Source organism: Trachypithecus francoisi, unplaced genomic scaffold (genome assembly GCF_009764315.1).
Source record: "Trachypithecus francoisi isolate TF-2019V2 unplaced genomic scaffold, Tfra_2.0 Lachesis_group7, whole genome shotgun sequence".
Taxonomy (NCBI): Eukaryota; Metazoa; Chordata; class Mammalia; order Primates; family Cercopithecidae; genus Trachypithecus; species Trachypithecus francoisi.
This window is the reverse complement of record NW_022681472.1, coordinates 13,569,733-13,583,706: the sequence shown is the minus strand read 5'-3', so window position 1 is coordinate 13,583,706 and position 13,974 is coordinate 13,569,733.

The window sequence follows — 13,974 nt, the reverse complement described above, 5'->3', positions numbered from 1 at the left end:
TAATTTTGTCTCTCATGGTTTAAGTGATTTTTTTTTTTCCAGCAGTCTTCTGGTTAGTTAAACCCAAAGAAGCTACCGTAACAACTGTGGTTATTACCACTGATATAATTGTGGTAGCGGTGTAATGGTACAATGAACAACATGTTCATTTTACAAAAATGAAAAATTCACAATGTGAAAACAAAGTCTCCTTCGTACTGTGTTTAAAGTACAAACAAATCTAGTTGCCAGATACCCTAGTGACCCTAGGACTTGTCAGAGCCCTTGAGATCAGGGGATCCTTCTGAGCCCAGTTGTTTAAGTTATCTTCTTCCAGGACTCTGAGAGTTCCACCCCCATATTGCATACTTGAAAGGCTCCTCTTCCAGCCGTCCAGGACCCATTTCTAAATACATGTGGGGCTATCAGCTTCTTTTATGGCATTAGGAGATATTCAATGCTGCTACAAAAATTTACGAATGTATCCCTTTTACTTTACACAAATGATCTGTGTTTGTACTTTCACTTAACAATATTTCTTGGGGGATTTTTCCATTACAACATACATAGAGCTATCTCATTCTTTTAGGCAGTTAACAGTGATCAATTTTACAAATATACGAAGGTTATTTTAATAATCCCCTGTTACTGGACAGTTAGGTTATTTTCAACCTTTTCCTATCACAAATGATTCTTCACTGAATAATCTTATAGATATACTATATATCCAAGGGACAAATTTCCAGAGGTGAAATTTCTGAGTTAAAGGTCATTGACATTTTAAAAATTAGTAGTTATTACCAAATTTATATGTACAGAAATGTTATCAATTGCCACTCCCACGAGTATAGTATGAGAATACCTGTTTCCCATACTGTTACCTAAGTGCTATGTGAACAAACATTTTGGTTATTGCCAATCTGTTGAAAGAAAAACATTAATCTAATTTTATTTTTCTTTTGGATTTCTAGGCTTTTTCTTCTTGCTATAAAATTGAATTGTTATGTTAGATATTGATATGGTTTGGCTCTGTGTCTCCACTCAAATCTCATCTTGTAGCTCCCACAATTCCCACATGTCGTGGGGGGTGGAAGATAATTGAATTATGGCGGCAGCTCTTTCCTGTGCTGTTCTCGTAATACTGAATGGGTCTCATGAGATATGATGGTTTTAAAACCGGGAGCTTCTCTCTACAAGCTCTCTTTTTGCCTGCTGACATCCACATAAGATGTGAGTTGCTCCTCCTTGCCTTCTGCCATGATTGTGAGGCCTCCCCAGCCATTGAACTGTAAGTCCAATAAACCTCTTTCTTTTGTAAATTGCCCAGTCTCGGGTATGTCTTTATGAGCAGCATGAAAATGGACCAATACAGTAAATTGGTACCAGGAGTGGGGCATTGTTGAAAAATACCCGAAAATGTGAAAGTGACTTTGGAACTGGGTAATAGGCAGAGGTTGGAACAGTTTGGAGGACTCACAAGAATACAGAAAAATGTGGAAAAGTTTGGAACTCCCTAGAGACTTGTTGAATGGCTTTGACAAAAATGCTGATAGTGATATGAACAATAAGGTTCAGGCTGAGGTGGTCTCAGATGGAGAAGAGGAACTTGTTGGGAACTGGAGCAAAGGTGACACTTGTTATTTAGCAAAGAGACTGGTGGCATTTTGCCCCTGCCCTAGAGATTTGTGGAACTTTGAACTTGAGAGTGATGATTTAGGGTATCTAGTGGAAGAAATTTCTAAGCAGCAAAGCATTCAAGAGTTGACTTGGGTGCTGTAAAAGGCATTCAGTTTTATAAGAGAAGCAGGGCATAAAAGTTAGAAAAATTTGCAGCCTGACAATGTGATAGAAAAAAAAAATCCCATTTTCTGAGGAGAAATTCAAGCTGGCTGCAGATATTTGCAAAAGTAATGAGGAGCTGAATGTTAATCCCCGAGACAATGGGGAAAATGTTTCCAGGGCATGTCAGAGGTCTTCATAGCAGCCCTTCTCATCACAGGCCTGGAGTCCTAGGTGGAAAAAGTGGTTTGGTGGGCCAGGCCCAGGGTCCATGTGCTGTGTGCAGCCAAGGGACTTGATGCCCAGCATCCCAACTCCTTCAGTCATGACTGAAAGGGGCCAACCTAGAGCTCGGGCCATGGCTTCAGAGGGTGCAAGCCCCAAGCCTTGGCAGCTTTCACATGGTGTTAAGCCTGCAAGTGCACAAAAGTCAAGAATTGGGGTGCAGGAACCTTCACCTAGATTTCAGAAGTTGTATGGAAACACCTGGATGTCCAGGCAGAAATTTGCTGCAGGGGTAGGACCCTTATGGAGAACCTCTGCTAGGGCAGTATAGAAGGGAAATGTGCATTGGAAAACCCCACACAGAATCCCTACTGGAGCACTGCCTAGTGGAGCTGTGAGAAGAGGGCCACCATCTCTAGACTCCAGGATGGTAGATCCACTGACAGCTTATACCATGTACCTAGAAAAGTCACAGACACTCAATGCCAGCTTGTGAAGGCAGTCAGGAGGGAGGTTATACCTTGCAAAGCCAGATGGGTGGAGCTGCCCAAGACCATGAGAACCCATCTCTTGCATCAGCATAATTTGGATGTGAGGCATGGAGTCAAAGGAGATCATTTTGGAGCTTTAAGATTTGACTGCCCCACTGGATTTCAGACTTGCATGGGGCCTGTAGCCCATTAGTAATGTTAGTTGAGTTTCTCCCATTCAAACTCATGGTAAGTTTTTCATTCATTCAGTTCTTTTCTGTCTTCTTTTAGTTGTGTTTCAGGATATTGTCATATAGATTTTGAACAATTATTGTTAAGCATATCCCTATCCCTGTTGTGTTGGATACCTTCTTCTGTTAGATTCTCTTGTCGTTGTTTTTATATATGATAGCTGTTTATTTCCATGTACTAATTTTGTATCCTGACATCTTACTAAACTTTTTTATTATTTGCAATAATTTTTAAGTTTTTCTCAAGTATTTTCTAGCTATACAATTTTATCAACTACAAATAGTGATCATTTTATTTATTCTTTTCCAGTTTTTATACATATTAATTGCTTTCTTTTTTGATTGCTTTGGCTGGTACTTACAAGCATGTTAAATAATAGTGGCAGGAGTTGACATCCTCGTCATGTTTCTGAATTTAAGGAAAATGTATTCACTATTCTTCACCAGGCATTTCATAGGTGTGCATGTGTGGGTGTGTACACACATACATCTATCTATTTTAAGTAAATACTTATTTATATTACGTATTTAAAAAAACCTTTGTTAGGATTTTTTAAAAAAAGGATATCAAATATTTTTTGGATGTTAAATTTAATACAATGTTTTTATAGCCTGCATCTATTTAGTTTATTCTTTTTTAAAATTTTTAATTAATTAATTATTTATTTTTTTGAGACAGGGTCTCACTCTGTCACCCAGGCTGGAGTGCAGTGTCATGATCTCTGCTCACTGCAATTTTCGCCTCCTAATTCTCCCATGATTCTCCCATCTCAGCCTCCTGAGTAGCTGAGATTACAAGTGTGTGCCACCATGTCTGGCTAATTTTTGTCTTTTTAGTAGAGACAGAATTTCACCATGTTGGCCAGGCTGGTCTCAAACTCTTGGCCTCAAGTGATCCTACCGCCTTGGCCACCCAAAGTGCTGGGATTATAGGAGTGAGTCACCGTACCTGGCCCAAGTTTATTCTTAACGAAAATAATCTTTGTATTAGTAGCATAAACCCCACTTAATCAGATGCAATATTCTTTTACTTATAAGCATGGATTCTGTGTGTTAAATATATTTTATAAGGTCTTTTTCATGAACATTTATAAGTGAGATTGATCTCTAGATTTATTTTCTAGTGTGGTTTTTATGGGTATTGAGATTTAAGAAAATGTTTTGCTTAGAACAATTGGGAAGGTCTTCTTTATGTTATATGCAGGAACAGCTTAAAATCACATTAGAATTATCTGGAGAGTTTGCAGAATTCCCCTATGAACACACCTGTGCCTGGTACTTTTTAATGGAAAGAAACCTCTACATAATTTCCTTTATTTCTTCTATGAAAAATGATGTATTTATATTTTTGCTATGTATCCTGAGATCAGTGTTAGTAAATTATCTTCTCCCAGAAAAATATACATTCTGAGTCTTTGAGTTTGGTTTTCTGAGTTTGTAATTGACGTTTCGCTTTATTGTATTATTGGCATGTGTACTTAAAATGAAAGGGAATTCTCTTTTCAGTATGTGTTTTAGTAATAAAAGCTATATGATCATGTCATTTAAGTTTTTTAATGTCTTTGGTTTTATCTATCTGATAAAAATTTAAATCAATGGAATTGATTAAAGACTCCCACTATTAATTTTTTCATCTATTTTTCATGCATTTTGTCTGTTTCATTCATCTTATTGCTGTGTTGTCTGGCAAATAGGTACTCAAAAACATCAGGTCTTTGTTGTGGGCTCTATATTTTATCAAGTTAAATAGTATTTTAATTTTGTTGTTGTGTAAGTTTCATTGTCTTTCTATTCTGCTCTCTATAATTTTAATACTACTGCCAATATTATGACCCTTAATTATTATAGCTTGATAATAACTCTTCATATGTGGTAGAACCGTTTCCACCCTACCCTACTCATGTCAATAATTTTTCTTTGAAAATTTCTTCTCTCTTTTTGGTCATATGCTCTTCAGTGTAACTTTTGGGAGCAAATTGTCATGGTTCAAGACGTGCACATTGGAATTTTATTTAGAATTACATTATATCTATGAATCACTTTGGAATCAATTGATAGCTTTACAATATTAGGTATTCCTGTCTATGAATACAGATCATCTCTTCAATTTGTTAAGTCTTCCTTAATGCCCTTCAGTAATATTTTCTAACTTGCTATATATGGGTCTAGAGCATCTTTTCTTAGGTATATTCCTAGGTATTTTGTAAATATTCTTGCTATAATAAATAGTATCTTTCAAAATCATGTTTTCTAATTCATTGTCACTGATATGTAGAAAAATAATTGACTCTTATACTGGCTTTTAATTTTTCCACTTTGCTGAGCTCTCCTCGTATTTCTAAAGTACCATACTATCTACAAATAATTACATTTTTATTCCCTCTTCTAGACCATATGCCTTTTCCCTCTTTTTCTTGGCTTTGCGCTGGCTAGAACCTCTACTTCAAGCTGACTAGGCGTTATATTAGTAGACATCCTTGTTGTATTCCTGATTTTAAGAGTTTGCTTATAACATTTTCTCATTTAAATGGTAACACTAAGTTTTTAAAATAAGTGTGCTTTATCAGGTTAACAGGCTCTCTTCTGAATTAATTAAACAATTCAGTTATGTATCATAGTCAAATTCTTCAAATGCTTTCTTTTTGTCGACTTTAACTCATTTTTAAAGATGCACTTTATAGACAATGATGAAATTAGTATATTTCAACTAAATCTATCTTTCTCGACTTCTCTGCCACTGATTTTTAGTTGATATTATTTAATGCTTGCCTTTGTGTTTTAAAATATACTTATCCTACTTTTAACTTAGTCTTTTTATTTATCTCTTTTGAACTTGTTATATTAAAGATGAGAAAGTCTGTATACTTACACTACCTTCCATGTTCTCTCTCTATTCTTTTACCAAATATTTTTATTTGTATTTATTCATCATCAGTCTTTTAACAGTCACATTTTATTTTGTAACTGTAATCTTTTGATTTGTTTCAGTATTCAGGTAATCCTTACATTATGTTACAGTTAAATAATCACATCCATTCCCTTTCCATAGTTTCTACTTTCACCTTTTAGTTGGCTGAAATATATCCTCTAGTACTTTTTCCAGAAGGGTCCTTTCCAAGTATGCTACATCTTCCTTTTGTCTTTAAATAAGTGTTTGGCTGGGTGTAAAATTCTTGGCTTAAAGTTTTTTACCTTAAGATAAAGTTAGTTTATCATAGTTTTAAATTTTAGCAGTGGGTCTTATTCTGGAGAAATCTGAGGGTAGCCTGGATTTTTGCAATTATAGGTGTGAAACGATCTTTCTGCCTAGATGATCAAAAGATTTTTGAGTATGTGTCTTATTCTTTATCCCCAACATTTTATTTTGAAACATTTCAAAACTACAGATAAGTTGTTAAGAATAGCACAGTGGAAGGCCGGGCGCAGTGGCTCACGCCTGTAATCCCAGCACTTTGGGAAGCCGAGGTGGGTGGATCACCTGAGGTCAGGAGTTCGAGACCAGCCTGACCAACATGGAGAAACCCCGTTTCTACTAAAAGTACAAAATTAGCTGGGCCTGGTGGCACATGCCTATAATCCCAGCTACTAGGGAGGCTGAGGCAGGAGAATTGCTTGAACCTGGGAGGCGGAGGTTGCGGTGAGCGGAGATCGTGCCATTGCACTCAAGCCTGGGCAACAAGAGTGAAACTCTGCCTCAAAAAAAAAAAAAAAAAAAAAAGACTGGCACAGTGAATATCCATATATCCCTCACCTAGACTCACCAATTTTTAATATTTTTGTCACATTTGCTATAATGTTTTTGCTGTCTATATGTAGTGTCCACACATGCACTTTTTTGGGTTGAATCGTTTGAAAGAAAATCAAAGATAGAAAACTATACCCTTAAGTACTTCAATATATACCTACTAAAAATAAGGATATTCTACATAACCACAAGACCATATAATGTTCAAGAAATTTAACATTAATGCCAAAATATTTTCTAATAAACAGACTATTTGTAAAGATCTGTCGGGAAAGACATTTCAGATGCCTACTCTGTAATTTATCCTGGTGGCTAGCAACTTCTTTTAAGACAGCGAAGCTTCGTATTTCAGATCTATGGCTCACTGAAAAATCTGATGCTGCCCTATCTCCTGAAAAACATCTATGTGGGAAATGACACACATAGGACTTCGTGTGAATTTAAAAGGTCCACAAAACCCCTGAGTCCATGTGTGAAAACACCTCTGGGGAGGTGGAGGGCCATGAACTCTAGCTGAAATTTTCTTAATGCCCCACCTAAATGCTTGCTTTTTGTTTGTCTATCATTTCAAGATCATAGTACTTAGAAAAGATGGAGATAAATTACTCTTAAATCCATCAACATTTTGTTCTCATGCTTCTTGCAAGAAATGTGGAGTTTCTGCTGCTGCTGTTGCTTCTTTTCTTCTTCCCCTCCTGGCTTCTGCTTCTCTTCCTTTCCTTCCCCCTTCTTTTTTCCATTTCTCTCTCCCTCCTCCTTCTCTCCTCCTTTCTTTCACCTCCTCCTCCTCCTTCTCACTTTTCTTTTTTCCTTTGTATAATTAATATATGATTATACATAGTAAAATGCACAGATCTTAAAACTGTATAATTTGATGAGCTGACAAATACATATGAATAAGACCACCAAATCAGTATAGAGATGCAATGTTCATCATTTTAGAAAATAGAATCAATTTTGCACCTCTCCAAAGGCAACCACTATATTCATTTCCGCCCTTAGAGATTATGGTTTTGTTTTCTCAAAATTCAGGTAAATGGAATAATAGCATATGAACTCTTTTTTGTCTGGCTTCTTTAGTTTAACACAATATTTCTGAGATTCATTTGTTTGTTATAAACATCAGAAAGTCATTTCTTTTTTATTGCTGGATAGTATTTCATTGTATTAATAAAACACAATATGTTTAACCAATCTCCTGAGAATCTGAGTTGTTTGCAGTATTTTCATAGGTAATATTAATTAAGCTGCATTGGACTTCTTGTGTAAATCTTTTTTTATGTGAATGTATGTTTTTATTTGGGGCAAGTAAATACCTAGACATGGAGTTGCTGAATCATAAGATAGGTATATTTAATCCTATAAGAAACTGCCTAAAACGTTTTTCAAATATTGTCTATACTCCCACCAAAAATGTATTATATTTCCTGTGACTCTGCTTCCTCTTCAACATTTGGTATTATAAATCTTTTCATTTTAGCCAGTCTAGTAGGTATGTAGTGTTATTTCCTTTTGGTTTAAACTTTCATTTCTTTTATGACTAACAAAGTTGCGTGACATTTTATATGTTTATTTTGCATTTATATTATCTACTGAATTTTCTATTCCAGTCTTTTGCCATTTTTATTGATCTTTTTGAATTTTATTTTTAGAAGTTATTTATATATTCTGAAGACAAATTATTTGATATATGCACATACATGATAAATATGTGTGTGCATATACACATATATACATGTGTGTATATTTATATATGTATGTGTATATTTATATATTTATGATATATTATGTATATATGTATTTTTATGTATGTATATACACATGTATATAAATATACATATATAAATATACACACATTTATATACACACATATATAAATACATACACATACAAATACATATATAAATATACACAGGTATATAAATGTACACATGTACATACACACATGTATATAAATGTGTGTGTATATATGTATATGTATATACAGACACACACATTTACAAGTACATACATATACAAATATAAATATACACAGGTATATAAATGTGTGTATATATATGCATATCTATATATATGTATGTATACACACACATTTACAAGTACATACATATACAAATATGAATATACACATGTATATAAATGTGTGTTTATATATAGGTGTATATATATATACACACACACATTTATAAATACAGTGGCTTCTCATATATATACACACACATTTATCTCATATATACACACACACATTTATCAATACAGTGGCTTACCATTATTTCTGGATTCAACATTTGCAAGTTTTCCTACTTGCTAAAATTTATTTGCAGCCCTCAAATGAACACTTAGGACACTTTTGTGGTCTCTTGCAAGCATGCTCAGATTTGAAAATCTTGAGTTATCTGATGTGGACTTTTCCCATGTAAGTGAAAAAATGATGCTCTGCTTTCTTTTTTCAGCTCTCATACTGTGAACAAGTGTCCTGTTTTGTGCCTATGTAGTGCCAAATTTTGTATTTTTGCCCTTTTTGTTGATGATTTCACTGTTTATCGTGGCCCAAAAGCATAGTGCTGTCTAGTGCTCCTAAGCACAAGAGGCTGTGATGTGCCCTATAGAGCAAATATGTGTGTTAGATAAGTCTCATTCAGGCAGGAGTTGCTCTTGGCTGTGACTTCAGTGTTAATCAATGATATATATTAAGTAAGCTGTTCTTAAGGAAAAACATATAAAACAATGATACATATTGATCAGTTGGTGGAAATATTGTGACCAGAGGCTTGGGATCCTAACCCTGTACAGGTCCTCAACTAATGCTGTCTCCTTCAACATCATATTGTTACAGACTACAGGCTCTCAGGCTACCCATGCAATGGAAATTAACATGGGGTCCAACAGATTTCTCAGACAAGGCTTTTATTTCCTGGCTTGTGCTTGAGTGCAAGGGAGTCAGCAGAGTCAGCAGAGGCACAAGGATCTTCCAGCTGGTTCCCTGAAAGCAGCCAGTAGGGGCTTTGTATTAGGCAAAGCATGAGAATTGACATCAGGGGTAAGGTATGCAGACTGGGCTGGGTGAAGCACGTGAGAGGTGGGGTATACAGGTTACCACGTCTGGTTCCGATGGTTCTCTCACGTAATGGGCCACCTGGTGGTCTGGCCAGAGCAACAAGGCGGTAAATCAGTTGTTCGGCATTCCTTCCAAAGTGAGCACCTTTGTTCAATATTTGGATCTCCTAAGGCCAGTTTCTGGAATTCTTTAAGTGGAAGGCATGGTTAAACATTATGAGAGCACAGAAGACTAGCTATTTTCTTTGTGTGGTTAAAGCTTCAGGGCTAGCAGATATAGTGTAGGCGAGGTAGTGGTGTGAGTTTTGTGAGGAAAAGAAGGAAAAAAGAAAAAAATATATGAAGGATGAGCTACATCCCACTCTTATTCTATCTGAGTTTCATTATAATGTTGATAAGAAAAAGGTTGCTTCCTCCCTGGGACCACTGTCTGTGTGCAGTTTGCATGTTCCCCTCACATCTGTGTGGATTTTCTCTGGGTATTCAGTTTCCTCCACATCTCAAAGCTGTGCACTTTGGTGAACTGGAGTGTCCACACAGTCCCAGTGTGAATGTGCATGTGTGTGTGTGTGTGTGTGAGTGTATGCATGTGTGGGTGAGCTTGTCCTGAAATGGGATGATGGGATGGCATCATGTCCAGGCTGGTTCCCACCTTGCACCCTGAGCTGCCAGCGTTCCTGGAAAGGGTCCCAATTCAGACCCCAAGAGAGGGTTCTCGGACCTTCTGTAAGAAAGAATTCAGAACGAGTCCATATAGTAAAGGAATAAAAGAATGGCTACTCCATAGTAGAGCAGTAGCATGGGCCACTCAACTGGGTGTACTTACAGTGATTTCTTGATTAAATACTAAACAAGAGGTGGCTTTTTAAAGAGTTTTCTGGGTAAAGGGTGGGCAATTCTCGAAACTGAGGGGTCCCCCCCTTTTTGACCATATAAGGTAACTTCTGGACATTGCCATGACATTTGTAAACTGTCACGGCGCTGGTGGGAGTATCTTATAGCATGCTAATACGTTATAATTAGTGTAAAATGAACAGCGAGGATGCCCAAAGTCCACTTTCACTGCCGTCTTGGTTTTTGTGTGTTGAATATGAATTCTAAATTTCCCTTCAAAGAATTGATATATCAGTATGTTCAATTCTTTGTCTTCTACTTTTAAACTTAACTTCCTGGTGAAGCAACCTTTTTCGATTGCCTACTCCACCCTGACTCATCCCAATTACCTACTCCACCCTAACTCATTCTGATCACCTGCTCCACCCTAACTCATTCCGATTACCTGCTACCTGCTCTGCCCTGACTCCTGCCAGAGCACTCACCCTGTCATTCTCTTTAAATTAGCCAATCGGAATTAGTTGAGCCTGTGCGGTCTAACCCTTGCCGCTAGGGGAAAGACACAGCAGCAGGGGTACATGCGTCAGGGATAAGAACCCCTTCCCCTCCCTTGTCCAAATGTGCGCCCACCATTGCTCCATTGGTGAGAGCGCACCCTTCTATAGAAGTAACTTGCCTTGCTGAAAATTAAAAAGAAAATTTTATACTTGAGTGCTATTTCTTTTGCAGCACTGAAACTTTATAACAGGTGGGTTTTAGCCAGCTTCTTTACCAAATCCTGTTTTATCAGAAGGGATCTTGTGACCTGTATCTCGTGCTGACCTCCTATCTCATCACATGACTAAGAATATCTAACCTCCTGGGAGTATAGCCCAGTAGGTCTCAGCCTCATTTTACCCAGCCCTATTCATGCTGGAGACACCGGGATAGACTCTGCCCATCTGCAACGCTGAACTCGAACAAGTGAGTTACAAAATGAATGAATTAATGACTACAAATGATTCTGAAATAAATTTTCGTAAGTACATGATAATCATCCAAATGCAGGACAATAAACGACGCGAGACAAAAGTGCTGTGAGCCACCATGTTTGCAATGGTTTTTGAACTGCATGATGTGAGGAGTTGCTTCTGCCAATTTTTGCTTTGCAAACATTTATTTCCTGATTTAACTCACCACCACTATGACTATTGTTGCTCACTCCCTCACTAAAAATTGGGTGAGTCATTATCTTACTTATTTTTATTAATATTTCTTAAATGTATGAATTGCTCACATTTATCTCAAAGGTTAATATTAGAAATATTTTGGGTCTTTATTTAGAAGTTTGGTGATTTTTTTTGACTAGAAATATGTCATAGGAATGAAACTCTTGTTTGTATCCATTAGCCTACAGTAGAATTGGTTTCGGTGTATGATTTTGCTTACAGTCCCAGTTTCCCAGAACTGTACCCAAAATATCTGAGACAGGTCTCAACCAATTTAGAAAATTTATTTTGCTGAGTTTAAAGATGTGCTCATGACACAGCCTCAGGAATTCCTGATGATATGTGCCCAAGCTGGTCAAGGTACAGCTTGGTTTCATACATTTTAAGGAGACATGAGACATCAATCTGTATACATTGGTTCGGTTGGGAATGGCAGGACAACTGGAGGAGGGGGAGGGAACTTCCAGGTCATAAGTAGAGAAGAGACAGATGGTTACATTCTTTTGAGTATATTGTATACATTGGTTCGGTTGGGAATGACAGGACAACTGGAGGAGGGGGAGGGAACTTCCAGGTCATAAGTAGAGAAGAGACAGATGGTTACATTCTTTTGAGTTTCTGAGAAGCCTTTCACTGAATAGACAATTTACGTGTGAGAAGAGGGTACAGGAAATAGTCACTTATGCCTTAGTCTGGCTTAGTGATACATACTTGTCTCACATGAGCTTCAGAGGGGTGACTGAGTTCTATCTGTCCTTTGTCTGCAAGGAATTTCCTTCTGGGCAAATTGTGAGGGAGATATGTAGCATTTTTTTTTTTTATTTTTTTATTTTTTTTGGTCTTTGTAGCGATCTTATTTAGGAATAAAATGGGAGGCAGGTTTGCCTGACATGGTTCCCAACTTGACTTTCCCTTGGCTTTGTGATTTGGGGATCTCGAGATTTATTTTCCTTTCACAGAACCTATGGAAGACTTACTATATTCCCCTGAACGGTTCAATGTTCATTAATCCAGTGTTTATGGTGACTTTATAGAGGACTCTGAATAATGATAATTGACTATATATATCTTTGTCTACCTCTCTTTTATCTATCTAAATTTTCTACCAGTCTGTGACCTGCCTTTTCATTTGCTTACTGGTAACTTTTGAGGAGCAAAAGTTTTTCATTATAAGAAGTACTGTTGATTATTTTAAAATCAATTATTACTCTTCACAATTTATCTAAGAAATCAAATCTTTGCCAACTTTTAAGTTGCAAAGATATTCCCCTCTGCTTTCATCTAAGACTTTTATAATTTTAGTTTTACATTTGTATCACCAGTTGAGTTAATTATTGTGTATGGGGTGAGGAATGGGTCATGACACATGTCCATGTGTCCCTCCCAGCTTTTTATGCCATTTATGGAAAATACTTTTGTTTCCCCATTGTATTTCATGGATGCTTTTGTTGAAAGGCAATTGACTACATTTGTGTAGGATTATTTCTGTTCAACACTGTTCTGTTCATCTTTTTCTAAACGCTAATGCCAATAGACTACTATTATAATTACTCTACCTTTCTAATTAAGTCTCAACATCAGCTTCTGTGAGCCCTCAAACTTTGTTCTTCATCATCCAGATTGTTTTGGTTATTCTGCATCTTTCCAATTTCCATGTAAATTTCAGTATCAACTTGTCAATTGCTACAAAAACATTTACTGGAGTTTTCACTGGAATTGCACTGAATCTAGGGTTCAGTTTAGAAAGAACTTATATCTTTACATGATTTATTCTTCCAGCCTATAAATATGATATAACTCTCCATTTGTTCTCCATTTAAAAAATTCTTGTAATGTTTTTCCCCTCAATGTTCGTAATATTCAGTACATAGTTCTTGCTCATCTTGATGTGGGATTTGTCTTCTCAGTCACTTTGCAAGCCAGGGACCCCAGCTGGCAATGTGCCCAGGCCTTCCTCGGCCATGCTGGTGTGCCCCAGCTCAGCTGTGTTATAGCTTGTACCCACATTTAGTGGTCCTGAGCTCTTTTATTCCCCCCAAGAAGAATGAGGATGTGCTGGACATTGAAGGGTAAGAAGGGTGGAGAAGAATGTTACTGAGTGAGGGAACAGCTCTCAGTGGAGAAGGGATGAGGGGTGTTTCCCCAGCCCTGCAGTTAGGTGGTTCTCTCCTCCTGGCATGGCTGGGTCCAGGGCTTTTTATGGCCTCCGAGTAGGCAAGGGGCAGGCTGTAGGTAGTATTGGAAAAGGCAGCATTTGATTGGTTAAAAGGCACGGAACAGAAGTTCTCACTCTGTGTTATGGGTTTCCTCTGGGACCAGAAGTTGGGTCTTTCAGCCTTCAGGCTGTTATTGACTTTAAGATGGGGTTTCACCATGGACCTGGTCCTATCTGCTAAGGCATTTGGCTGCTTCCTGTCACTATCAAT